The sequence below is a fragment of the Sciurus carolinensis genome, chromosome 17 (genome assembly GCF_902686445.1).
Source record: "Sciurus carolinensis chromosome 17, mSciCar1.2, whole genome shotgun sequence".
NCBI lineage: Eukaryota > Metazoa > Chordata > Mammalia > Rodentia > Sciuridae > Sciurus > Sciurus carolinensis.
The window spans coordinates 13030619-13056399 of record NC_062229.1 but is presented as its reverse complement, the minus strand read 5'-3'; the positions used below and the strand labels follow the sequence as shown (position 1 = coordinate 13056399).

Below are 25781 nucleotides of genomic sequence, written 5' to 3'. Positions count from 1 at the left end.
AAAAAAAAAACACCAAGCAACGTTTGTGTCTTTTCTCCAAAAGAAAAAAACATCTCTGCTGTTCTGGGAAAAGGGCCCCCCTCTTCTTTTGGTCACCGACGTGGCGATTGCGTTTTGTTCCGGTGAGCACTAGACCGAGATGTCTTTTTGTGGAACATCGTCTATTGATGTTTGAAAATTTATTTATTCAGGAGCTTGTGCTTTTTTAGTTTGGAAGGATTTGTAGGTACATAGAAATAAAAATGTCGCAAGCCTTTCTACTTAGGGAAGGCAGCAATATCCTGTGGGTTTTATTTTTTCGCAGTGCTGGGGATAGAACCCAGGGCCTCCCACGTGTTACACGAGCACTCTACCACTGAGCTACATCCCCAATCTACTGCTCTCTTGAGACCAAAAGTAGCTGAACTTTCTAGTTAAGTCGGTCACTGAAGAGCTTCAAAATGGAGAGTCTTCCAGCAAGTAGGATGCAGCATTTTTTATGCTGGTATCAGAAATTAGGGATGTGCCTATTGTGAAATGATTGATTTTGACCAAGTGTTTCCTCACTTTTGTTTTGATTTAAATTTTCTGAACTTTCAGGAGCAGCGGCCTATGCCTGTAATCCCAGTTATTAGGGAGTCAGAAGGACCAGCAATTTAGCGAGATCCTGTCAAGGGGTTGGGGATGTAGCTTGGTGGTAAGAGTGTTTGCCAAGCATGCTTAAAGCCGGGGGTTTGATCCCCACGTACTACAAAGTGATAAAGTAAATAAAAGGAACTGCAGATGTAGTTTAGTGATAACCCCCCCCCCCCGGGTTCAATCACCAGTAACCCCCAAAATCATTTATACATAAATTTGTACATAAATATTTCTAAGCCAAAAAATTGAAAATCCTCAACATTGAACATCTGTATGCCCATGTTGCAGATTGTCTATTTGTTAATATTTTGCATATTTCCTATATTTCTGTATCTTCTTCCTGTGCATACATAAATATTTATGATAAACTCTGAGAGCAGGGATTGAAATTATTATGGTGTTTGACCTTAAATACTTAGTTAATTGCCTCACATGTAACAAAAGAGTTATGTTATAACTACTACAAATTTAATACAAATCCCAAGAGATTAATTTGCAAGAGATTTGGGTAGGCTTTTCCATAAAGAAAATGCCCAAATGGACAACAGTATGGAAAGGTGCTCATTTTCGGTAACCAAGTAAGTGCAAATTCAAACCATAAAGTGACTGTACTACACACAGCTGAATAGGTAAAAGTAAAACTAAAATAAATGGCAACCAGATGCAGTTACCACATGCCTGTAATCCTAGCTACTGGAGAGGTTGAGGTAGGAGAATTGCAAGTTCAAGGCCATCTTGGGCAACTTACTAAGATCCTGTCTCAGTGAATGAATGAATGGATAAAACATCTGGGGATGTAACTCAGTGGTAGAGTGCTTGCCTTGCAGGTGCGAACTCCTGTGTTCAAACACCAGTACTGAAAAATAACAACAACAACAATAACAACAACAACAAAACACAACTAAAATGAGTGACAGTAGCAAGTGTTGGTTAAGATTTGCACACATTGCTGGTAGAAACACATTTTTGAACAGTAGCAACTAACTAGGAACTGTTGACAATGCAACAGTAATGCATGCACATGTGCACCAAAATACATATAAAGACTATTCAAAGTAACATTATTTGAAATAACCCTAAGTTGGAAACAACTGAAATATGAATCAACAGGACAAGTGTGTGAATTGTGGCATATTTTTTTATGGCATGCTGTCCAGCCGAGAGAAAGACAAACCACTAGTACAGAGATGCAACAACTTGACAGAGCCCCACAAACATCATGTTAAATGGGAAAAGCCAGACACAAAAAATGCATAGTGTTTCTTTAAAATTTAAAAGTGGGGGGAGGCTGGAGTTGTAGCTCAGTAGTAGAGCACTTGTCTAGCACACCCGAAGCACTGGGTTTGATCCTCAGCACCACATAAAAATAAATATTGTGTCCGTCTACAACTAAAACTTTTTAAAAAATAAAATTTAAGAATGGACAAAATCAACTAGAGTGTAAGGTGTCAGGGCACTGGTTTTGATTAGGAGGCAAAAGTTGGGTTTGAGATGTAGGGTATAGGAATGTTTTATATCTTGACCTGAATAGTGGCTATATGGGACAGTTCATTTCTTGACAGTTATGAGATTCTTACTCAGGATTGCTTCCTTCCATTGTATATATACTGTAATTCAGTGAGAGAAGTTCAAGAAATAGAACTAAGTGTGAACATTTCATAAGGTTGAATGAGAAATAAGAACAAAGTGTTCTGAAACCATGAACTATAACAAAACCAGTACTTAATGGGCAAAAGTAGAATTGATCAATAAGGTAAAAAGTTGAAAAGATTTTGTATTATTCATAGCTAACTGTGAGATAATATGAAGCTACTTCAGTTTGAACATAAAAATGTTGTCATGATTAAGACCTTGTTGAAATGGTCATCATCAGAAATGTATTTTGGTTCTTTTAAAACCATAATATTCAAGTACAAGTATCTTGGGTCAAAAGTGGAACACCTCCAGTGTGGTCATTTTCCTCTTCTGCCTTTGTCTCTCCTTCTTTTATTTTTTTAAACCAGATATTGAACCCAGGGGCACATAATCACTGAGCCACATTCCCAGCCCTTTAAAAAAAAAAACAAAACTTTTTTTAGTTGTAGATGGACACAATACTTTTATTTATTTTTATGTGGTGCTGAGGATTGAACCCAGTTACCTCACCCATGCTAAGCAAGTGCTCTACCACTGAGCCACAACCCCAGCCCCACCCCCCACCCTTTTAATTTATATATATTTATATTTATATTATATATATTATTTATATATAATTATATATATTATATATATTATGGATACATAAATATATATATTTTTTAGAGACAGTGCATCACTAAGTTGCTGGGGCTGGTTTTGAACTTGTGATTCTTTTGCCTCAGCCTCCCAATCACTGGGATACAGATGTGCAACACCCTGCCTGGTGTTTGTGTGATACTCCTTATAGTTTACTGGGATTCTTAAAAAAAATACTGCTCTTCTGCAACTGATAAATCCATTATTTGTGCCCCACTGAAATTTGAGATTCAAGAGTTACTGGTCAGCACCTGATACCTGGCCTGCCACAGTGAAGGACCTTAATTAATATTTGCTGATTGGTTATAGGAAAAGCAAAGGTTTCAAGTCCATCCAAGCTGCAGCAGAGCACATCTGGGACCTTCCAAATTTCATAAAGCCTTTTGTATATGTATTTGTTTTCTTCATATGCCTAGCAGAGGTCTGGACTGAATTCTAGTCACATCAGGGATAACAACCCAGGAGTTAAGGCTTTTGACACATTAACCTGTCATCTAATCCTGGCCCATCACTTCCTAGCTGGAGAATGCAGGACAATTACTGATTCTGTCAGATCCTCAGCATTCTCAGCTATGAATCAATAATACTTAGACCAAATTTATAGAGTTGTTAGGAAATTTAAAGGATGTTATAAATGTAGAAGTCCTAACAGGTGCTAATTAAATGTCAATTGTTGTTATTAATGTTGGACTGGGATAGTGTTAGACAGCTTTAATGACTGGTGTTTGTCTTATCTGCAGAGGGGGCCAATGAGTAATAATTCATGGTCAAGGAGAAACATCTGAGGCTTAGTGACTGATGTTATTAACCCAGTTACCTAGACAGTAATGTACTGAGAAATCAAGATCAACCTATTAATTTAAATTCCCAAAATTCTTCTGAGCAAAAAATGGAATGTTTCAGATTTCAGTGCCACAGGATGGCAACCATTGATCAGACTCGTGTGTTGAGTCCGTGTTGATATTCTTTTCAGATCATCTACTTTGTGAGGTTCCTTCACAGATGATTGATCCATTGCTTAGGAGTGGTTACACAGCGGGTCTAGAAGATATTGAAGTGAACCAGGGTGTCTACAGATTAGGTTTCTGGAATTTAGAATGCAAAAATGAGTGCATGTGTTTTTTTTGAGGGGATAACCATCTGTGAATGTTGTCATGTCTGGCAAATAAACAGCTCTGCCTGTCTATGCTTTAATTTGTGTAACTAGAAAATGAAATTAATCTCCACTTCAAAGGTGGCAAGATGCAGATTTCCCTTTTTTTACTCGAGGTAACTCAGAACCACTTCGGCATGGTATGGAACTAGTGTGTCTAGTTTGTTCTCTGTGTTATGTGAAACAGTACTTTGGCATGTGATTGTTGCTATTGAGGAAAGACTTGAAATTTCATGCAATTTTTCTTTTCTCTAAGATATCTTTCTCAGGATCCTTTCTGTCTTTGTGAGAGGAACCTCAAGGAGGCAAGGATGATGACCGGGTTACTGATGAATTCTTCTCAGGCAAGTGGAAAGTAGTCCTTTCTTTAAGATGTCGTGCATGTTTCCATCAGGTGGCCTCATCCTCTTCTCATGGATGTAAGCATCTTACATAGTTAGGGCATTCCTCAGGAATGAGTGCGCTCCCAGGTGAGTTTCTCCAGGAACTATACCATCAGGTTTTACCATTAGGGATTATATTGGCAATGACTCTTTTATCTCAATATTTCCTAATTCTTTCTTTTTTATTTTTGTGCTAGGGATCAAACCCAGGGCCCCACACAGGCTAAGCATAAGCGGTGTCCCTAAACTACATCCCCAGCCCTTTTATTAATTTTTTTCTGATCTTCAAACATGCTTGTTGGCTTGTTTTCCAAGTGTCATATAACATCATAAGAAAGTGATGAAGGTATCTAATCTGAAGGAGTGTGTGTGTCATTTACCAGACTTTATAGAATGCTGCAATGTCTTCAATGCCAACTATGTCCTAAAAATAGAGGATGAATAAGATGAAAATCCATAGTAGTGTTGTGATATGGTATATTTAGACATGGGTCAGTTATACTGGTAATCCATGTGACCAAATGGATTTACCAGACAGCAATGATAGGTAGAGAAGAGAAAAGATCTGAGACCCAAGAGTGCCGTAGACTTGTGGTTCCTCAGTCCCTTGTGACCTTTCTTGGGACACCAAAGAAGATGGTAATTAGCTAAAGCCAGGATGTATTTGATGGTTTAGTATTTAGTGACCTTTGGGGATGTGACTGTGGACTTTACCCAGGAGGAATGGACTTTGTTGGATCAAACACAGAGAACTCTCTACAGAGATGTGATGCTGGAGAACTACAGGAATCTTGTTACATTGGGTAAGGCATCATTTCTCCACTGAGCCCTTTATGAAATGAGTGTTTCTTAAATGCTCATTGTCAGATGGGAATACTGTGATTTAAAAAAAACATGGACATAGCCAGGTGTGGTAGCATATACCTGTAATCCTAGTAACTTGGGAGGCTGAGGGAGGAGGATCAAAAGTTCACAACCAACCTCAGCAACTTAGTGAGATGCTGTCTTAAAAAAATAAAAAGAACTGGGGATGCAGCTCAGTAATAGAGAGCTCCTGAGTCCAGTCTCCAGTGTGCTCCCTCCTCCTCCGCCACACGAGCACAGACATAGACCCTGGCCAATGGGCAGACAGAGCATTACCCATGTAAATGAAGACTTCATTAAATAAATGACTGATAAAAACTGCAAACCTTTAAATATGAGTAAAATTCATGGATTTTAGGTCTTAGAGCTCCCCAGTCATTTGAGGGCACATGGAGAGAATGTGCTTATATTTTTGTTCCTTTTAAAATAACTTTGCTACATTATTAGAAGTGCTGCATGATTAGTTTGCTGGTTGCAAGGTTGGACTTGACCATTTTCAGAAGTCCTGTAAGCAGAGGTGTTGATTTCTTGGTTTACAGAGATGACTGTCATGTTTTACCCAGTCCTCATTGTGTGTTTTCCTTCAAGAAAGATCCAAATTATATAAATCCAATCTCATCTTTCAGTTGGACAGAGGGGAAAGCTGAGGACAGGAGGGGAGGGACTCTGCAGGTTGTGTTCACAAGCAAATATGGTATTATGATGAGGAGTTGCTAATCTGGGTAACATGGTACATTGCAAATATCACTGTGTAAATTCAGGGTGTACTCTTTTCCTGAGAAGACTAAGACCACTGGTTTCTGAGTTTCCTTGGGTACCTTCAACTTCTGTTACCTTTAAATTTTCATCAATCTTATCAATATTTTTCTGTTCTCAGGAAGATCTCTGGCTTATTTGAAAGCTTAATTTTGTGTATGTTACTCCTTTGCTAGTATTATCTTAGATAATTTTCTTGATTGTATTATCTTTTTCACTTACTGTCAGCCTCAACTTTCCAGAATAGTGTTACTTGGTAAATTGCCTACAGTTTTTGTTTTGTTTTGTTTGTTCGTATGTGTGTGTGTGTGTGTGTGTGTGTGTATGTGTGTGTGTGACTGGGGATTTAACCCAGGGGCACTCTACCACAGAGCTAAATCCCCAGACCTATTAATTTATTATTTTTTGTTTTGAGACAGGGTCTTGTTAAGTTGCTAAGGCTGGCATCAAACTTGGAATTTTCGTGCTTTAGCCTCCTAAGTAGTCATTTGGTTCTTTTTAATATTACCTGTGTCATTATTGGTAATCGCTACTTGTTGAGAAAAATTCTTCTGATTTCCTTTCGTTCTTTGTTTATGGATTCTGTTAGCTCTTTTTTTTTTTTTTTTTTTTTTTTTTGGGTTTTTTGGGCAGTACGGGGGATCAAACCCAGGGCTTTATACTTGCAAGGCAAGCACTCTACCGACTGAGCTATCTCCCCAGCCCTCTGTTAGCTCTTTCATCATGTTTAAGAAAATTGATTTATTTTCTTTATTCTAGTAACCCCAATGAATTGACTTTCAGGGACAGTTTCTATTATTTTTGTGAATTGGTGAAATAAAACCAAACCCTTGTACTTGAAGAAACTGCAACCAAGTCAAATCACCTGATGACAATTCTTTGAGAATAAGGTCGTTATTGCTCCTTTTGGCACTAGCAACTTCCACAAGGAGTGCATACTGCCATCTACACAGCTGCAGCTGATCTGGAGAGTGGGTGGTAGGCAGGCAATTTAAAATGCCACAGATTTCTAGTGAAATGCTGCCACTCTTTCTTCCTTAAATGTTTCCGTGGTGGCTACAAGTTTCAGATTAGATTCCACAGTTCTGCAACCCTTGATTCTGATAGCTTTTCTGAACTTGTGGTTTTTCTTGTGGTGAGAGGGAGCCTTGGAGTTGCCCACTGTCGTATTCTGTGCCATTTCTGGGTCATATTCATTTTTTTTTTTTTTTAAGTTTTAAGACAGGATCTCACTAAGTTGCTGAGACTGGCCTTGAATTTGTAATCCTCCTGCCTCAGCCTCCTGAATAACTGGAATTGTAGGCATGTGTTACTGTGTCTGGCTTGCCATATGCTATTTATTTATTTATTTATTTAGGGGTCCTGGAGATTGAACCCTAGGGAATTTTTCCACTGAGCTATATCTCCAGTCCCTCGCTTTTTTATTTTCAAAAAGGAGAAGAAGAAAAAAATCTATAATGTGGCGGCTGACGCTGGGGATCGCGCCACAAAGACCAAGCTAAGACCAAGCTAAGATGGTGGCTGGCACAGCACCAGTGGGCGTGTAGTTTGTCTCTCGCTGTAAACAGGAAGATGAGCACACTGGCTTTCCCTGTCAGACCATGCCTAAGCTACCAATAGTAACATTCCAAGACTTACTTCCCCTTGGCAACAAGTTTCTGATTGGTTTGTTAACTGTATATAAGTGAGTGTTCTTCCTGTAATAAAGGTTCTTTCTGTCCAAGCAAGTAGAGTGTGGTGCGTGTTTCACTTTGTGTCCCGCTGGTCGGCGACATTTGGTGGCCGGTATGGGGATTTGGATCTTCAGATGCCCTTCAGGTTCCCCACCTGGTTGAACTTTTCGCAGTGAGGGCACTTGTGCTCCCTGTCGGTGTCCTGGGTCTCCAGGTGGCGCATCTTGGACGTGAGGTCGGAGAAGGAGCGGCCACAGTAGTCGCACTGGTAGGGCTTCTCCCCGCTGTGCACCAGCTGGTGCTGCGGAGGTAGTGAAGAGCTTGCCGCAGTCCTTCCAGCGGTTGCGCGCCTAACCCTAGTGCTGCTTCTTGTGCAGGTTCAGCAGGCTGATGAGCCGGTAGCTCTTGCCACACTCCTCGAAGCCCTAGGGCTTCAAGGAGCTTGTGTGTCTTCTCGTGCGCCTTGCACGTGGCGGGGTGGGAGAAGGCCTTGCTGCATTCCCCGCAGAGAACGTCTTCTCCCCCGTGTGGATGCGGATGTGCCGCTTGAAGTTCCCCATGTGCGTGAACTCCTTCCCGCAGTCCTCGCACTTGTGGATGACGGAGCCTTAGGCCTTGGACTCGGTGCGGTCCCCGTAGGTGCCAGAGCGCAGGCTCGGGGCCTCTGAGCTGAGCGCCGCCCAGGCCCCGGCTGCCCTCCCTCGGCTCCCACAACTTTTGAGGTGGGGAGCGCGCTCGCAGCCTCACTCCGCTCACTTCCCCTGGCGGCGGGGCAGAGGCTGCCCGCTTCCCTCGACCAGCGCCGCCCCGCGCCCTCCCCGCGTGCCGGGCATGTGAGCGCGGGTGGGCGCGGCCACCATGGCCTCGCCGCGCGCCTCGCGGTGGCCCCCGCTGCCGCTCCTGCTGTATCTGCTACCGCTGCTGCTGCTGCCGCTACCGGCAGCCCCCTGGATGCTGGGTCAGCCTCCCTCCCCAGCCCGCCTAGCGCTCCTGTCCAGCGTATGGCCGGCTGGGCCGCCTGACCTCCGCAGGGAGCGCGAGGCGCCGCCGCCGCCTTTGCCCCAGAAGCGCCGTGAGCCCGCGCCCCTTGGCCCCAGCCACACTGCCCCCGCACCGGGAGCCGCGACACCCAGGGGATGCTTCGGCTGGGCCCCCGAGTCGGGAGCACGGCTACTGTGGGTGACCACTGGCCAGAGAGTGGTGCTGGGCCCCGCATAAAGAGCATCGTCTTTTGTTAGGGTCGGGAGGACTTTTCGGCAGTGGACTCCGGGGAGGGCACGGTGTTTCGGACCTCTGGAGTGAGCCAGGTGTTTTCCGGGGCTCCGGGAGGCCTCTCTCTCCTGGTTGAAGCGGTGACTATTGGAGGGGGTGGTGGGGGCGAGTCTTTGGGTGGAGCGGACTTCACCATTTTGCCTGTTGGGCAAAATGTCTGGGATTGCAGCGGCTCTGGCATCCCGGGGCAGCGCCTTGAGCTTGGAGCGGCTTCACCTTCCATCCAGCAGTTCAGGGTCAGAAGGAAGAAAAGCTCCTTCTCAAACGGAGATCAGAATACCCCAGGTCACCCTGGGGAAGGTGAGGGGGCTCCCAGAAGAAGTGGCTGTTCACACCCAAGTGACTGGCACTTCAGATTCAAGCTGGTCTTCCCTTGCTGCTTCAGAGTCAGGAGAATCAGCACAAGGATAAGGTAAGTAAAGACAGTTTCGCTAGTGTAATTAACTAGAAGGTTTCCCTATTTGAGGAAACAGTGGCCTTAAGGTTTAACAGAAGGCTGTCCCGAGAGACAGCAAAAAAGGTTTAACGGAAGGCTCCCCTAGTGAGGGAACTTAACAGAAGGTTGTCCCGAGAGACAGCAAAGGACGTCCTATAGTAAATGAATGTGTTTAAAGTGTTAGTTGTGTTAGTATTTTTATTGCTTTTATTTGCTTGGTTACTGTTTGTTGTTACAAATTAAAACAGATAATGGTCCTGGATATACGTCCCAGGCCTTTAAACAATTTTGTTCCACCTTTGGTATTCAACATGTCACAGGAATTCCCCTGGACAAAGCATTGTTGAACGTGCCCATTTAACACTTAAAAACATGCTTTATAAACAAAAAGGGGGAATAGGGGCATCATACAGATCCCCAAAAGACAAATTATCTGTCGCCTTGTTCATTTAAAATTTTTAAAATCTTGATTCTGAGGGCCGCTGGATGTCAGTCAAGAACCTCACCTGTGTTTATTGATCAAGGACATTCCTTCACCTTTTCTCCTAATTTTCTTACTTATAAAAATGAGACTCTCCAGGGATATAACTTTACTAAACAAAACCCCACACAATTTATCACTCCAGATCCTTTTGATGTTTGGCTCCTCTGCAATTCATTTGGAGTGTGTGCAGATATTTCAGCTTTATCTATGATTCTAGGAGGAGTTCTAAAGAATTGCACGTATATACAAAATATGTCTGCTACCTTTGAATCTACAGTCCAAGTACAAAATTGTACTAAGGAAAATGCCTTCCCTCCTACACCTGTGTGTGTCAGGCCTCCCTTCATGTTCCTTGTATCCAATGCTACTACTAATGGTAGCCACCTTACTTGTCCAGAAAGTTCTTGTTTTCTTACAGAATGTTGGAATGCAACCGATTTCTCCATAGCTGTCATGATGCGCATCCCTACCTACCTTCCTATGCCATACAAACCCAAGAGGATGAACTGTCTGTTATACTCAGATCCAAGAGAGACTTTGGCATCACCACTGCTATAGTAACTGCAATCACTGTCTCTGCTGCTGCTGCCACCACAGCTGCCGTTGCCTTGGCCACCGTAATTCCCACAGCAGAAGCAGTCAATAGCTTGTCAGAACACACCGCCTCTGCCTTGACTGTTCAATCAGAGGTCAATCAACAGCTGCGAGCTGGAATTCTGTTGATCAACCAGAGAGTGGACTTAATACAAGAACAATTAGACATCATTACTCATTTGATGTCAGTGTGATGTGTTCATTATTTACCTGCCATGTGTATAACTTCTGTAGAATATCAAAACTTAAGTTTGGCCGCTAATCTGGCCAAAAGTCTATCCACGTATCTTAATGGAACCTGGAACTCTAAGTTTGGAAACCTTACATTTACCCTAAGATCTCAAATTTTTGCTATTAACAGTACCCGAGTGGAGGTGGCCTCTGTACGCCAATTAGCTTCCTTTGTCCAGTCTGTTGTCCAATGGGGAAAAGATCAATTTGGATTTTTGTCCCTTGGTGGTCTATTGTGTGTTATATCTATCCTGTGTATCTGGTGTTTATACAAGGTACATAGACGTCAGCAAAGAGAGACAGCTATCATTCACCAAGCTCTGGTTGCTATAGATGTGGGAACCTCCCCTCAAATCTGGCTAAATATGCTAGACCGGTAGTCAATGACGGGTAAGATTCGGGAGGAGCCCATACCAACCTAAGACAGGTATTGAAGGACTTAGACTTCAATACCCAATGACGGGTAAGGATGTGGCTCCGTCCTGGACAACTTAAGACAGGCACGGTCTCTTTTATAAACAGAAAGGGGGGACATGTGGCCGGTGATGCCTGGGGTCGCGCCACAAAGACCAAGCTAAGACCAAGCTAAGATGGCAGCTGGCACAGCACCAGTGGGCGTGTAGTTTGTCTCTCGCTGTAAACAGGAAGATGAGCACACTGGCTATGCCTGTCAGACCATGCCTAAGCTACCAATAGTAATATTCCAAGACTTACTTCCCCTTGGCAACAAGTTTCTGATTGGTTTGTTAACTGTATATAAGTGAGTGTTCTTCCTGTAATAAAGGTTCTTTCTGTCCAAGCAAGTAGAGTGTGGTGCATGTTTCACTTTGTGTCCCGCTGGTTGGTAACACTCTAACAGTCAAATAGTATTCAAACCTCCCAGTCTTAAGTAGCCTGATGCATGAGAGGTACCTGACAATGAGCTTCCAGTCTCCACAGGCATCACAGGATGGAATTTGCTCCCATGGGAGCTACTGCTTCCAGGATAGCCCAGGAAGGCCACTCTGGCTTCCAAATGTGTTGGCAAATGGGGAGCTGTAGCTCAGGGTGTGGATATGGTCAGCTGGGGGTCCTGGAGGCAGGGTGTGGTCAGTCAGGCTGAGGGGTTCTGGAGACGGGGCTCAGTCAGTACAGCCAGGGATCCTACAGGTCCTGGCTGTTGTCTCAAGATGGCAGCAGCCATGTGTAACTAGACCTGCAGGTACTGTGACAGTGGACTTCCAGGCAACAGCAGGTAGCTGGAGATCCACTAGTGGTCTGCAGTCAGTCTTCTGGCTACCAGCAGACAATTGGCAGGTGGACCTACGGTGGGGGGTGATGGGTAGGTGAAAGGCAGGTGATGTGTAGGCAAGAGGCAGGCAAACTGGCAGATGATAGGCACCAGTCAGCGAGCAATCTTCACTCAAAAAGTAGTCAATATGCTGGCAGACTGCAGGTGATTACGGAACAAATGGGGTAAACAGCAGGAGATCTATAAACAGCTAAGACTGCCTCACAGAGAAACAGATACCCTCTGCTTGAAACCCAAGTTACAGAGCAACAAGGAATGCAGCCTCCTTCTAGTTCACCATCTTGGATCCTGCTTTTTTTATTTTGAGACAGGCTTTCACTAAGTTGCTTAGGGCCTTGCTAAGTTTTTGAGGATGGGTTCAAACTTGTGATCCTCTTGCCTCAGCCTTCCAAGCTGCTGGGATTTCAGGTATGCATTACTGAACCTGACTGCCATATGCTTTTAAACAACTTTATCCCACGATTTTTCTGCAAAACTATATTTTCCCACTTTATTTTAGATTTGGATTTGCAACTCAATACCAAAGATTCTGCACAGCTTCAAGACATTTGTGCAGAAGAAACATCAAATGGAATACAATTGGTAAGATTTCCTAGTAACAAAATTCTTCCACATTAGAACCAGAAGCACAAAATCCATGAGATTATATGAGTCAAATGGCATTTACTGAAAGAAAGCAGAGTATGTGAGAGGTTCTCTAAATATCATGAATTAAGGGACCACTCTAAACTTACTTCAAACCTATTTCTTCTCAGATCTCAAAAAAAAAAAAAATCCACATATAACTCATGTATTTCATTTTTTTACTTGAATTCCTTTTTTATTTGTTCTAATTAGTTATACCTGACATTAGAATGCATTTTATGTATTGCATTTTATGTATTATATTTTTAATACATAATTTTTATCAGACATTAATATAGCAATTATCAAACACAATCTTTAAGAAGCTCTGTGAAAGTTAAAGAAGCTATATAGGCTCTTGGTCTCAGATTATTTAGTATCAGGTAACTCAGGGCTGGGGATTACTTTGAGCTCAGTGCTCAAAGCCCTAGATTAGATCTCCAGCAACCACACAAAACAAAACAAACTGCAAAAGCAGGGCAGTATTTCTGTATACATAGTAGAAATGGCAAACTGTTCAGTCATGATAATATTTCTAATACAGAAATGTGTGATGGGGAAGACATTACTATACCAAATGTAAAAAACTCTTTATTTATCATTCATCTCTTAATATGCAGAAAAGAAACACTGCTGCAGAGAAACTCTATGGCTGTAACCATTGTGGAAAAGTCTTCAGTGAACACTTACTTCTTATGATTCATTTGAGAACTCACATTAGAGAGAAAACATCTAAGGATAAACAGAGTGGAAAACCGTTTAAAAAGAACTTAATTCATTTTCCGCCTAAAAGAAACCATGTTGGGGAGAAAATTAAGTGTGTACAACATAAAACCTTCAACTAAGTTCTAAATACTACTTGGCAGAAGAAAACTCATACACAAGACAAATTGTATGAATACAAAGATCATTGGAGAACTTTTCTCAATCAGTCATCCCTTAAAGTGCAAATGAGATCTCATGTTGGAGAAAAACACTATGCTTGTAAGGAATGCGGGAAAGCCTTCAGTCATTCTTCATACCTTATAAGACATGAAATAATTCACCATGAAGAGAAGCCCTATGTCTGTAAAGAGTGTGGTAAAGTCTTCACTCAGTCCACAGGACTTCTATTACATATGAGAACTCACACTGGAGAAAAACCATATGAATGTAAAGAATGTGGGAAAGCCTTCACCCATTCCTCCTTCCTCACAGATCATATAAGAACTCACAGTGGAAAGAAGCCTTATGTGTGTATGGAATGTGGGAAAGCCTTCACTCGATCCACAGGACTTATTTTGCACATACAAATTCACACTGGAGAAAAACCATATGAAAGGAATGTGGGAAAGCTTTTATTCATTCCTCATACCTCACAAAACATGGGAAGATTCACAGTGGAGAGAAGCCATATACATGTAAGGAATGTGGGAAAGCTTTTATTCATTCCTCATACCTCACAAAACATGGGAAGATTCACAGTGGAGAGAAGACATACATATAAGGAATGTGGGAAAACATTTACTCGTTCCTCAGGCCTTGTTTTACACATACGAACACACACTGAAGAAAAACCTTATGAGTGTAAGGAATGTCGGAAAGCCTTTAATAATTCCTCAATGCTTAATCAGCACATAAGGACTCACACTGGAGAGAAACCATATGAATGCAAGGAATGTGGGAAAGCCTTCACTCAACCATCAGGTCTTACTACACATTTAAGAACACACATTGGACAAAAGGCCTATGAATGTAAACAATGTGGGAAGGCATTTGCCCAGTCCACAAATCTTAACATGCACATGTGCACTCACACTGGGGAAAAGCCCTATGAATGTAAACAATGTGGGAAAGCCTTCCGTTATTCCATATGCCTTAATGTTCACAGGTGAACTCACAGTGGAGTGAAGCCATATGAATGTAAGGAATGTGGGAAAAACTTCACTCTTCAGTACTTACTAAACATCTAAGAATAAGGCATGTGAAAAAAACATGAAATGTTCCTGAAACCTTAGTGTTGACACCTAAATGCACCTGGAAAAGCCCTTATGAAATAAAGACTGTAAGTTAACTCAGTTTTCATGCCTCCCATAATGGATTTCAAACTACCATGGGCAGGAGTCCCATTAACATGAGGAACACAGGAGAACTGCAGTTCTTCCTTACCCAGTGTGTGGGAGCTCACATTTGAAAGGGAAAACATCTGGAGTAAGACATGGGAAAACCCTGCTTTCTTTTCCAACATTGTTATCTTACATATCTAAATTTACTGTGAAGCCCAATTGAAATAAGGATAAGATACAGCCTTAAAATATTTTACATGCTTTCATAGTACATAACAATCCACACTAAAAAACTCTTTTGTAAGAAATGTGGTTTTTTTGTTTTTGAGATGGAATCTGGTCATGTTGCCCAGGCTGGTGTCAAATTCCTGGACTGAAGCATTCCTCATGTCTCAGCCTCCTGAGTATTTGGGACTACAAGCAGATGCCACCAGGACCAGCCTAAGAAATATGGTAAAAATTTACTTAGTGATTAGGTACATGGGAATTCACAAATATAGAACCCTACAAATGTGAAGTCTGCAGGAAAACCCTTCCTCATATCATTTTAAGGACTCAGTGATTGACTGGGGATGTAGCTCAGTGTAGAGTGCCTAGAATGCATGAGGCTCTGGGTTCCATCCCTGGCACCACAAACACACACACACACACACACACACACACACACACACACACGGAGATATCAGCTATGTATGCAAATATCTGGGAGAACCTTCAGAAGTATGACAGTATCATGTGTAAGAAACCTCACAACTTTAAGAAATGCTAAATGTTCTCCTGATACTGCTAAATGACTCAACAGGAATGGAGAGAAACGCTATACAGATAAGATGCAAGAAAGCTTTAGTTCTGCCTCATATGTTAAAATCTCACAAAGGTGGCCCATGCCTTTAATCGCAGTGACTTTGGAGGCTTAGGCAGGAGAATCACAAGTCTGAGGCCAGCCTCAGCAACATAGCTGGGGATATAGCTCAGTGATAGAGTGCTCCTAGATTCAATTCCCAGTGCCAACAAAAATTTTTTTAAAAGAAGGAATATGGGCATGCTTACACGTGCGTGCGCGCACACACACACACACAGGGAAACATGTTATTTTTGCTTTCATCCTTTAATGAACTTAATAATTCATACTGGAGAGGAATTGTGATTGTAGAGAATGAGGGAAGTGTTCAACTCCTACTAAATATGAAAATTCACAATGCAAAGGAGCTGTATGAATGCAAAAATGTAGGAATGTTTTTAGTAGATGCACATATCTTTAGAGATGCAGAAAATATTCATTGTCCTTCCAGAAAGGATAAACCACAAATTTGAAAAATTTGGAGAAGATAGGTGGTATTATAATTGCATATAAGATAACTCATTTTTGAAATAAATGAACAAATTGAAATGAATGATAGAAAAATGAGATTACTTTTCTGTGTGTCTTATTCTCAAGGCACCTAAGCCCTCAATTTTCTGTGGATGTTTTACATTTTACTGTTTGTTTTAAAAATACCTTCTAAGTAGAATTTACCTGCAATATTATACTGAGGATAGCAAGAGGGAAGTATGGGACTGGTATAATGCAATAGGCATTAGGATATTATGTTTAATCTTTATGGCAATCACAAAAACATGTAGAATATACACAAATGAAGAGGAAATTTCAGAGGAACATGTATATATAGAATGCAAGACAAAAATCCCATAATAAAATTTTCATTCTGCTCATGAATCCTGGAGCCAGGAGTCACTGCCTGGCCCTGCTGATACTCAGAGTGCCCTGCCAGCCATGTCCAGACATCCGGATAGAATTCAGCAGAATAAACATCCAGCCCATCCCCACACTCCAGGACTTGGTGATACAGAACCTACTAAGCAATGAGGCCTTGCCCATCTCCATTCTGGAGTACCTGACCAAGGTACTCATTCTACAATTGTACAAAGCAGCTTTAATGGGGATCACGTGGCAATGCTGAAGAAGATGGTGCTGTCCTGCCCCTTGGCCTACCTCCCTTGAGTCCCTGATGAAGACATGAAATGTACCTTAAAAGACATTTTGGGGCCTGGAGTTGTATAGCTCAGTGGTGGAGCTCTTGCCTAGCATATGAGGCACTGGATTCAATTCTCAGCACTGTATATAAATATAATAAAGGTCCATCAACTACTAAAAAAAATTTTTTTTTAAATCATGTTGGATGGGCTGGATATGCTGCTTGCCCAAAAGGTTCACCCCAGGCAGTGGAAACTGTAAGTACTGGATTTTTGGAGCATGACTCAGCACTTCCCAGTCATGGGGTCCAGAGCCCCAGTGGGTGCCTGCTTACAAGAGGCCACGTGTCCAAAGAAAAGAGGGAAATGCAGCCAAAGGAGAGCAAAGTAGAACTGGAGAGTGTTCATAGATCTCATGATGGATGAACCCACCAAAAATGAATTCATTTTCAAGCTCATGATGTGAGTCTTGGGGAGAAAGGCCATGGTTCCTATGTACCGTGAGAAGCTAAAGATAAGTGATTACTTCTCCCATAAAGTCATGTGTGCTCCGCTGTTGGTCTGTGTTCAGGAGCTGTAAATGGATATTTCCTGGGGTTGGGAAAAAAAATGGAATGTTTTGTTTTTCTTTACCTGAGCAGGATTGAGGAAACTTCATGTATTTTATTTCACCAGCACGAGTTGGCACATCTTCACCTACCACTTGCTAAATAGATGGTTCTCCCACAAATACAGCCTTCACTTAAGAAAGCTAGACAACTTCCAGGAACTCTACATGCAGGCTGTCTTCTTCCTTTACAGAGCACTACATAAAATCCTCCTGAACCAGAGCCCCTTAAAGACTCTCTCTCTGACATCAAGTCCACTTAAAGAATTAGACATGAAGCATCTAGCTGCATGTCCACGCACTAATCAACTGAAGCATCTGGATCTCAGCAAATTATCAGTGAAAAAGATGAGTCCCAAGCCCCTCTGTGTTCTGCTAGAGAAGGTGGCAGACACCCTTGAGACCCTGGTCTTAGAGTTTTGTGAGATCACAGACTCCCAGCTGAATGCCATCTGCCAGCCCTGGGTTGCTGTTCCCAGCTTAGAACCTTCCGCTTCTGTGGAAACCACATCTCCCTGTCTGCCCTGAAGAACCTGCTGCACCGTACAGCTAGACTAATGCTGTTGACACAAGCGCTGTACCCTGTCCTCAGGAGAGCTATGATGTCATCCCCTGGACTTATGCAGATGAAGTCAACACTGTGAAATTTGACCAGGTTCAGAAGGAGTTGATGCAGTCAGTAAAGGACGTTGGGCCTGGTCACAACTTCCAGGTTCTTGCTTCCTGCTGTGTTCTCCACCTAAATATACATATTTTATTGCCCGAAATTCAGTAGCATTTGGGTAGTCAGGGGATTATTGACATGCACATAATGTTAGATGTTTCTTGGGCTGGGGAATGTGACTCAGGTAGTGTGCTTGCCTGCAGACATGAGGTACTGAGTTCGATCTCCAGAACTACAAAAAAATGCATCTTATAAACTTCTAATGGGATGCATATGTGAGGATCTCAAATTCAAGGCCAGTCTTGGCAACTCAGCAAGAGTGTCTCAAAATAAGGACTGGGGTTGTGTGGCTCAGTGATGGAGTGCTTGTCTAACACATGTGAGGCACTGGGTTCAGTCCTCAACACTACATAATGAAGTTTTTGTATCTATCTACAACTAAATAATATTTAAAAAAAAACTTTAAAAAAGCACTATCTCAAAAAAAAAAAAAAAAAAAAAAAAAACGGCTGGGGATGTTGTTTTGGTAAGTGCCCAATCCCTAGTACCACTGAAAGATGGGTTGGGGTTGACCTTCAGGATGGTAGGTATAAGGGACTCCATTTTAATATATGTTACTTAGTCTTTTGCTTGTATTATTACATAGTAAAAATGTCTTGCCGGGTGCAGTGGCACATGCCTGTAATCCCAGCAGCTTCAGAGGCTGAGACAGGAGGATAGTGAGTTCAAAGCCAACCTCAGCAAAAAGTGAGGTGATAAGTAACTCAGGGAGACTCTGTCTCTAAATAAAATAAAAAACATAGGGCTGGGGATGTGACTCAGTGGTTGAGTGTCCCTGAGTACAGTCCCTGGTACCAAAAAAAAAAAAAAAAAAAAAAAAAAAAAAAAAGTGTACTGAAGTTTCACTGCTATATGTTAATTTGATGGCTCTTTTTTGGTACTGGGCATTCAACCAAGGTGGTCAATGCTGAGCCACATCCTCAGCCCCTTTTATTTTACGACAGGTTCTAAGTTGCCTAGGACATAGCGAAGTTGCTGAGGCTGGCCTTGAATTTGATTCTCCTGCCTCAGCCTCCCAAGCCACAGGTATTACAGGTGTGTGCCACCTTGCCCCGCTGCTAATTTTAATCCTTTAGAAGCTTGGAGCATAACTGCACTATCCACCTTGCTGGGTTTGAAGCCTTGATTTTTCTGTGCCTCTGCTCAAGGCAAAGAAGCAAATCTGAGCTACCAAAACAGACGAGCAAGGAGGAATCTATAAAGCCAGGTGTTACCTGCAGGTTTGTGCAGGGAAGTGAAAGGGAAAGTTAACTCTGAAGGATCAAACAGCGTTGCCAAGATCAGAGAGAAGGACAAACCATAGGTACGTTAGAATTTTAGTCTAGTGCACTATATGACTGGGCTAGGCTAAAACTTCTATTTGCCTAATTCAGACACCAATGGAGGTTCAAGGCTATCTTCTGGTATAATTGAGGAACAGGATTCAAGACTAGTTATGGGGTGTCTTCTCTTTTGTGAGGGCTCAAAATGGATCTTCTGTATCATCATTTACTCGGGCTCTCTGGAAGACAATCTGGCCAGTGCAATAAATAAAGCAGGACATTCCCAGACCCCATTCTTCTGTGGATTTAGCAAAAAAAAAAAAAAATATATTCTGCTAATATGTATCAGAAGAAAAACAAAACCTGTGAATGGATGCTGAGGATGTTAGAGTAAGAATGGTGAAAAGTAAAACTAGAAAGGACCAAACATTGACATGGAGGCACATATTAGACATTCTGGAGTTCATGGGTCCGGGTATGACTAACAGTTACATTGGTTGAATGATTGTAAATTGGATTTGGTGGTGACCTAGACTTAGGGAGCTTCATATGCCAGAGCTTCCCTGGCATAATGTGAAGGAAGGAACCCTAGAGACAAGAAGGTTGCCCTGAATTTCTTATGTGTGATGTGCACGACCCTCCTTCCGGAATCTTCCTGTGTTGAGGACGCAGAAGACACTCTCTTCATGAGTTCTCCACAGATCGGTTGGTGATGGGAGAATCTCCATCCTTGAAAAACTATGGTTATACTGCTTTACGTGCCAAGTACAAATGTAGGGGAGACAATCACTGAGGTGAGTACCTTGATTTCATTGGGGATGCTGCAAACCCAGAGTAGTGACAATTAAGTGGGTAGCCCTAAACTATCAGAGACAATGAGTCCACATCAATAATCAAGAGCAGATGACACATACCAGAAATCAGAATGATTTGATTGGCAGAGATCATTGGTGATGGCAAAACAATGACAGTGCTGCTGGGGATGACAGTGATAACCAGCCTGGTAGAACTGGAATCCACAGACATTGTCCTAAAGGGACGTGTATTAAATATTAGGCATTGTGGGTCAAATGTTCTCTGTTGAAAATAGTCAACTTCATCCATATGGTGTAAAAAAAAAAAAGAGACAATGTGTAGGGAGATGAGCACAGTTGTGTCCCAGTGAAATTTTATTTTAAAGTTAGGGCAAGATGTGTCCCATGGGCCATAGTTGCCAACCTGAGCACTAGAATCTTACTTATCTATGTAAGAAGTCTCAAATTCTGTAGACAAAACACCTGACACAAGTCTCCACAGCAGAGAATCACAGCCTTTCCCCCAATTTTCAGAAGTAGGTAACTTCTACTCCTCAAAGTTGCCTACTTCTGAAAATCAGTAGGTAACTTGACCCGTGCAGAATCATGGAACTTGGAGAAGTGAATTATCATAAAATTGGATTAATTCCCTTGTTCTCTGCCTGTGTTAGCTTTCCATTGCTATAACAGATACCTGAGATAATCAACTTATAAAACAAAAATTTTACTTTGGCTCACAGTTTTGGAGATTCCAGTCCATGAGTGATTAGTCCTGTTGCTTTGGGCCTGTGACAATGAAGCGCATCATGGCAGAGCAAAATGCACTCACCTCATGGTAAAGAAGCAAAAGACAGGACAGAGCTGGGGTCCTGTCTTTAAGAGCCTAACCTTTAAAAGCATGTCCCCAGTGGCCTGAAGACCTCCCACTAGGCCCCACCTCTTAAAGGTTCCACTACCTCCCAATTGGAACTCACTAGGGACCAAGACTTTACCATATGGACCTTTGTGGAACATTCCAGATCCAAAGTATAACACTGCCCTAAGAGAATTTTCAGAGGTCTTTACATCACATAGGTCATCATTCCGATCTACTATGTTGACTATGATGTGGACTGAATCCCATAAGCTGGAAGTACTAAATAATCTAGATATCTTTATGGGATGCATACAAAACAGAATGGAGCTTCAGGGGCCAGCTAACTCAATGACTTTTTTAGGGTTTGGCATTCTAGAGTATGTCAAGATACACCTTTCAATGTGTCATTCCTTGTTACTGTACCTCACACCACCTGCTCCTCAGTGAGGCACAGCATTGTTAGAACTTTCAGCGTGTTTTCCCCCAACTTCAGTACTCAGGATCAATCCCAGCACCTCACACATGCTAGGCAAGCACTCTACCACTGAACTGACTCCCCAGCCAAACTTTCAGATTTTGAATACATCATGTACCACAGATGAATGTGCTTTAACCCATCAGAGCATCCTAGAGGCTTCAAGTTTCAATTGGGACAACAATGAGAGCACTCTGCATCAAATCCAGGCTGCAGTACAAGCTTCTCAAACACTAAGTCTGAATGATTCACTGACAGAATGAGTGTCCACAGTAAGTAGGTTGAGGTTGGAAGACTCTAGAAAGCACTAATATGAGACTCAGCACAGACTTCTGGTAGTTTAGAACAAATATATGCCCTGTTCTCACTCACATCCTGCATGGGCGAGGGAATGGGTACCCCTCAAACGGATGGACTGGCTGTGAAATAAAAGTATGAAATTTATATATCAGAAAATAAGACAAAAAGTTAAGAATATTTTTAAAGCAGGGGTGTGACTGATTGAGCCATCCAGAAGGGTCTGACTCTAACTTGCTTTATTTATAGCTGTACAGATCAAAGGGGATTGGGAGGTATAGGTTTCAGTGTGGGAGGAGTCTTTTTGATGCTTGCTTCTTGGTGTGTCAGGGACCTTGCAGTAAGCAGGTTTGGTGTTTGGTTCCTGGTGGGTTACTCCAATGCCCAGGGCCATGGTAGAACTTGAGCTGTGAGCTAGAACAGGGTGCCAGCTTGAGATGGGCATTCTTGCTCCAAGGAGTTTCTGCCTGAGAGTTCCCAAAACAGGGCTTCCCTGTTTAATGGCTCAAACATCACTCATTTCATACATGGCACATAGATGGATTCCCACATGTTGTAGTGGAAACAATTCTACTTTTGAGAAACAGCTTTTGATTGGTACACAATAGAAACTGAACAAACCATGAGACAAGAAGTGACCACATAGACTGAGCTTCCCATTAAGAAATGGATATTTCCGTCTTGTTGAACCATAAGTTTGGGCACATGCAGAAAAAAATCTATCCTCAAATAGAAATGGCATAGATGATATTGATCACAGGCAACTCCAGTAAGTAAAGAGAATTCTATGAGGAGTAGACAAACATGTTGCACTACCTCCTCTCCCTTAATCCATGCCCATGGCTTCCTGGAATATTCCTTATTACCAATTGTTGCTGACAAAAAGCCTGGTTTACAGATGTTGTCTGTATGACATATAGTTCTACCTGGAAGTGAATAACTAAAGCACTATGTTCCCACTGAAAGGTGATCAGGAAGACAGTAGTAAAAGAAAATTTTCCCAATGGGAGAACCTCAGTTACTGCATTCAGCAGCCATTAAGTATGGAAAGAGAGGAGATGGCCACAAAGATGCATACACATTGATTTATGAATTGTTGCCAGTGGTTTGCCAGTCAAGAATACGGAAGAAACAAGGCTGGTGACAAGAAAACCTTGGAAAAGACATGGCCTTTGATGGAGGACTGTATACCTCACTTTAGAGAAGGGTAAGAACTTCTTCCCTTGTATCTTGTTAGGTGGAAATATACAATTGTTTTATTATAAGTAAATTCAATACATGTATAAGGGTACATATGGATGTTGACAATCCAAAACATGAACTGTGGTTATTATAAATTAATTCATCTCAGCTTCAAATTCACCTTCAAAATCTACCATAGAAAAATGAACTGGATTTTTATTTTTATTTTTGGTAATTGTAGATGAACAGAATGCCTTTGTGTATTTTTTTAATATGGTGCTAAGGATCAAATCCAGTGCCTCACATATGCTAGGCAAATGCTCTGCCACTGAGCTACAGCTACAGCCCTGAACTGGATTCTTTTCATTTATCTTTTACACTAACACGTTAGCATAGGAGGCACTGGAGACAAACAAAAACAAAGAAATCCTCTTGCTGCATCTAGTTGGTGCACAGTGGAGCAGCCATGTGGGGGTAAAAGACATTTTCTGGTGCTCTGCCCATTCCACATGCTCAGAACACAGTCCCCATATGGATGTCAGTTTTCTGTTACTATAACAAAATATCTGAGAATGGACACTTTATAAAGAGGCTTATCTAGTTCCAAGTTCTGGATGTGCAAGGGTATGACACCAGTATTGGCTTAGCTCTGGTGAAGACCCCATGGCAGATGGCATCACAAGGATTGAAACGGTGTGACAGCTTATATGGTGAGAAAGGAAGTCAGAGGGCAAAGATGGGCCTGTCTTGGGACCTGCAACTAGGTTCCACCTCTTAAAATCCTACCACTGGGCTGAGGATATAGCTCAGTTGGTAGAGTGCCTGCCTCGCATGCACAAAGCCCTGGGTTCAATCCCCAGCACCACAAAAAAAAAAAAAAAAAAAAAAAAAAAGAAAAGAAAATCCTACCACTGTGTTAGAAGGGATTGAACCTAGGGCCTTGCACATGTAGACACTAGCACTCTGCCTCTGAACTCCATCCATGCACCACCCTTCTTTTTGTTTAAAGTTTGAGATAGGGGCTTACTAAGTTGCCCAGGCTGGCCTCAAACTTGTAATCCTCCTGCTCAGCCTCCTAAGTAACTGAGAATACAGGTGTATGCCACCACACCTTACTCACCACCTCTTAACACCTCCACACTGAAGACCAAGCTTCCAAAGCATGAACTCTTGAAAAACACATCATATTCAAACCATAGCACTAGAGGATCTTGAGCTCTGACCCAGGCATTTCCTTTGCTGGCCCCCCTAATTTGGACATCTAACTTTGAAAGGATGTCCACTAGAAGAGGGACACCTCAGCACATGTGCCAACCAGATTAACAGATTGTGCATCCCAGAATGAATGCTGCATGTAAGTATGGGACCTTCTGTGCAACCTGCCACAGTAAGCCTATGTCTCAGAGGCCTATTCACCATAGCCCTCCAGATGTGGACACTGAGGATTTAAAGTCATTTACTACTAATGCACTTACATCACTTAATTGAGTTTCTTGGAGGAAACATATAAGTTAGTCATGCTTCTTCATCTTTCATTTTGCATGTTTAAATCATTTATATTGAACGTTTCAGATTACAAATGGGATTCAATTCTATTATTATGTTTAGTCTTTTTTCATTATTGTTTTCCTTTTATCACTGTGCTTTTCAATTGTTTAACCATTTATTGGAGATCCAAGATGGTGGACTAGAGGGAGGCTGTGTTCCTTTTCGTTCCATAACTTGGGTTTCAAGCAGAGGGTATCTCTCCATGAGGCAGTTTTTGCTGCTTATCAATCCCCTGCTGTTTACCCCATTTGTCTACTGTGAGCACCTGCAGTCTGCCAGCATATCGACTACTTTTTGAGTGCAGGTTGCTCACTGACTGGCACCTTTCATTTGCCATTTGCCTGCCCATCATCTGCCTTTCACCTACCCATCACCCACCATTTATTAGTACTCTAATTTACAGTATTTTTTACTGTGTCTCTTTTTCTTTCTTCTTTTGGGTGGAACTAGGCATCAGACCAAGGACTTCTTGCATGCTAAGGCAAGTACTCTCTGACTGAGCTAAATTCCTAGTTCCCTCATTGCATATACATATATACATATATATACATATATATATATATATATATATATATATATATTGCAGCTGGACACAGTAACTTTATTTTTATGTGGTGCTGGGAATCAAACCCAGTGCCTCACACATGCAAGGCAAATGTTCTACTACTGAGCCACAACCCCAGCCCTGCTAACTGCATATTTTTTAGTGATTAAAATATACATAACTTATTAGGTTACATGCAGTATTGTACTATTGAAATGAAATACTGACACTTGGCATCAACTTGGCTTACCTCTCATTATTATGTTGTATTTGTCTTATGTACTAGATCTACATAAATTGAGATATCTGTATACCTGTAGGGTGTTTTATTCTTTCAACGATCATTTATAAAGAATTCAAGTGCAGCTAGTTGTGGTGGTGCACGCCTGTAATCCCAGCTACTCAGGAGCCTGAGGCAGGATGGCAAGCTCAAAGTCAGCCTGGGCAATTTAGAGAGACAAAACAAAACAACAACAACAAACAAAGGATGAGGGGCTGGGGTACATCTCAGTGGTAGAGTGCCCCAAGTTCAATCCCCAATACTGCCCCCCAAAGACCTCAATTGTACAATACTATATTTATCCAGGTACCTATTTCTACAGCTTTTCCCTTCATACTTGATATTCCAAGTTGCATTTCTTAGGTGCATTCCTAACTATTTAAAGTAGGTCTTTAAGCAGCAACCTTGTCTTACTTCATCTGAGAATTTATTTCACTTTCATTACTAGGATACTTTTGCTTGATATAGCATTCTAGGTTGGTATTTCCTTTCAGTACTTGAAAAATGTTCTCACATTCTTCTTGGTATTTATAATTTCAG

General features: G+C 41.9%; 2 pseudogenes; both read left to right on the top strand.

Annotated features, from left to right (window-relative positions):
• The first annotated feature begins 72 nt into the window (after window positions 1–72).
• On the top strand, window positions 73–14631 carry LOC124968078 (zinc finger protein 846-like; annotated as a pseudogene).
• A 1779-nt stretch (window positions 14632–16410) lies between these two features.
• LOC124968077 (PRAME family member 12-like) lies at window positions 16411–17923 on the top strand (annotated as a pseudogene).
• Window positions 17924–25781: the final 7858 nt, after the last annotated feature.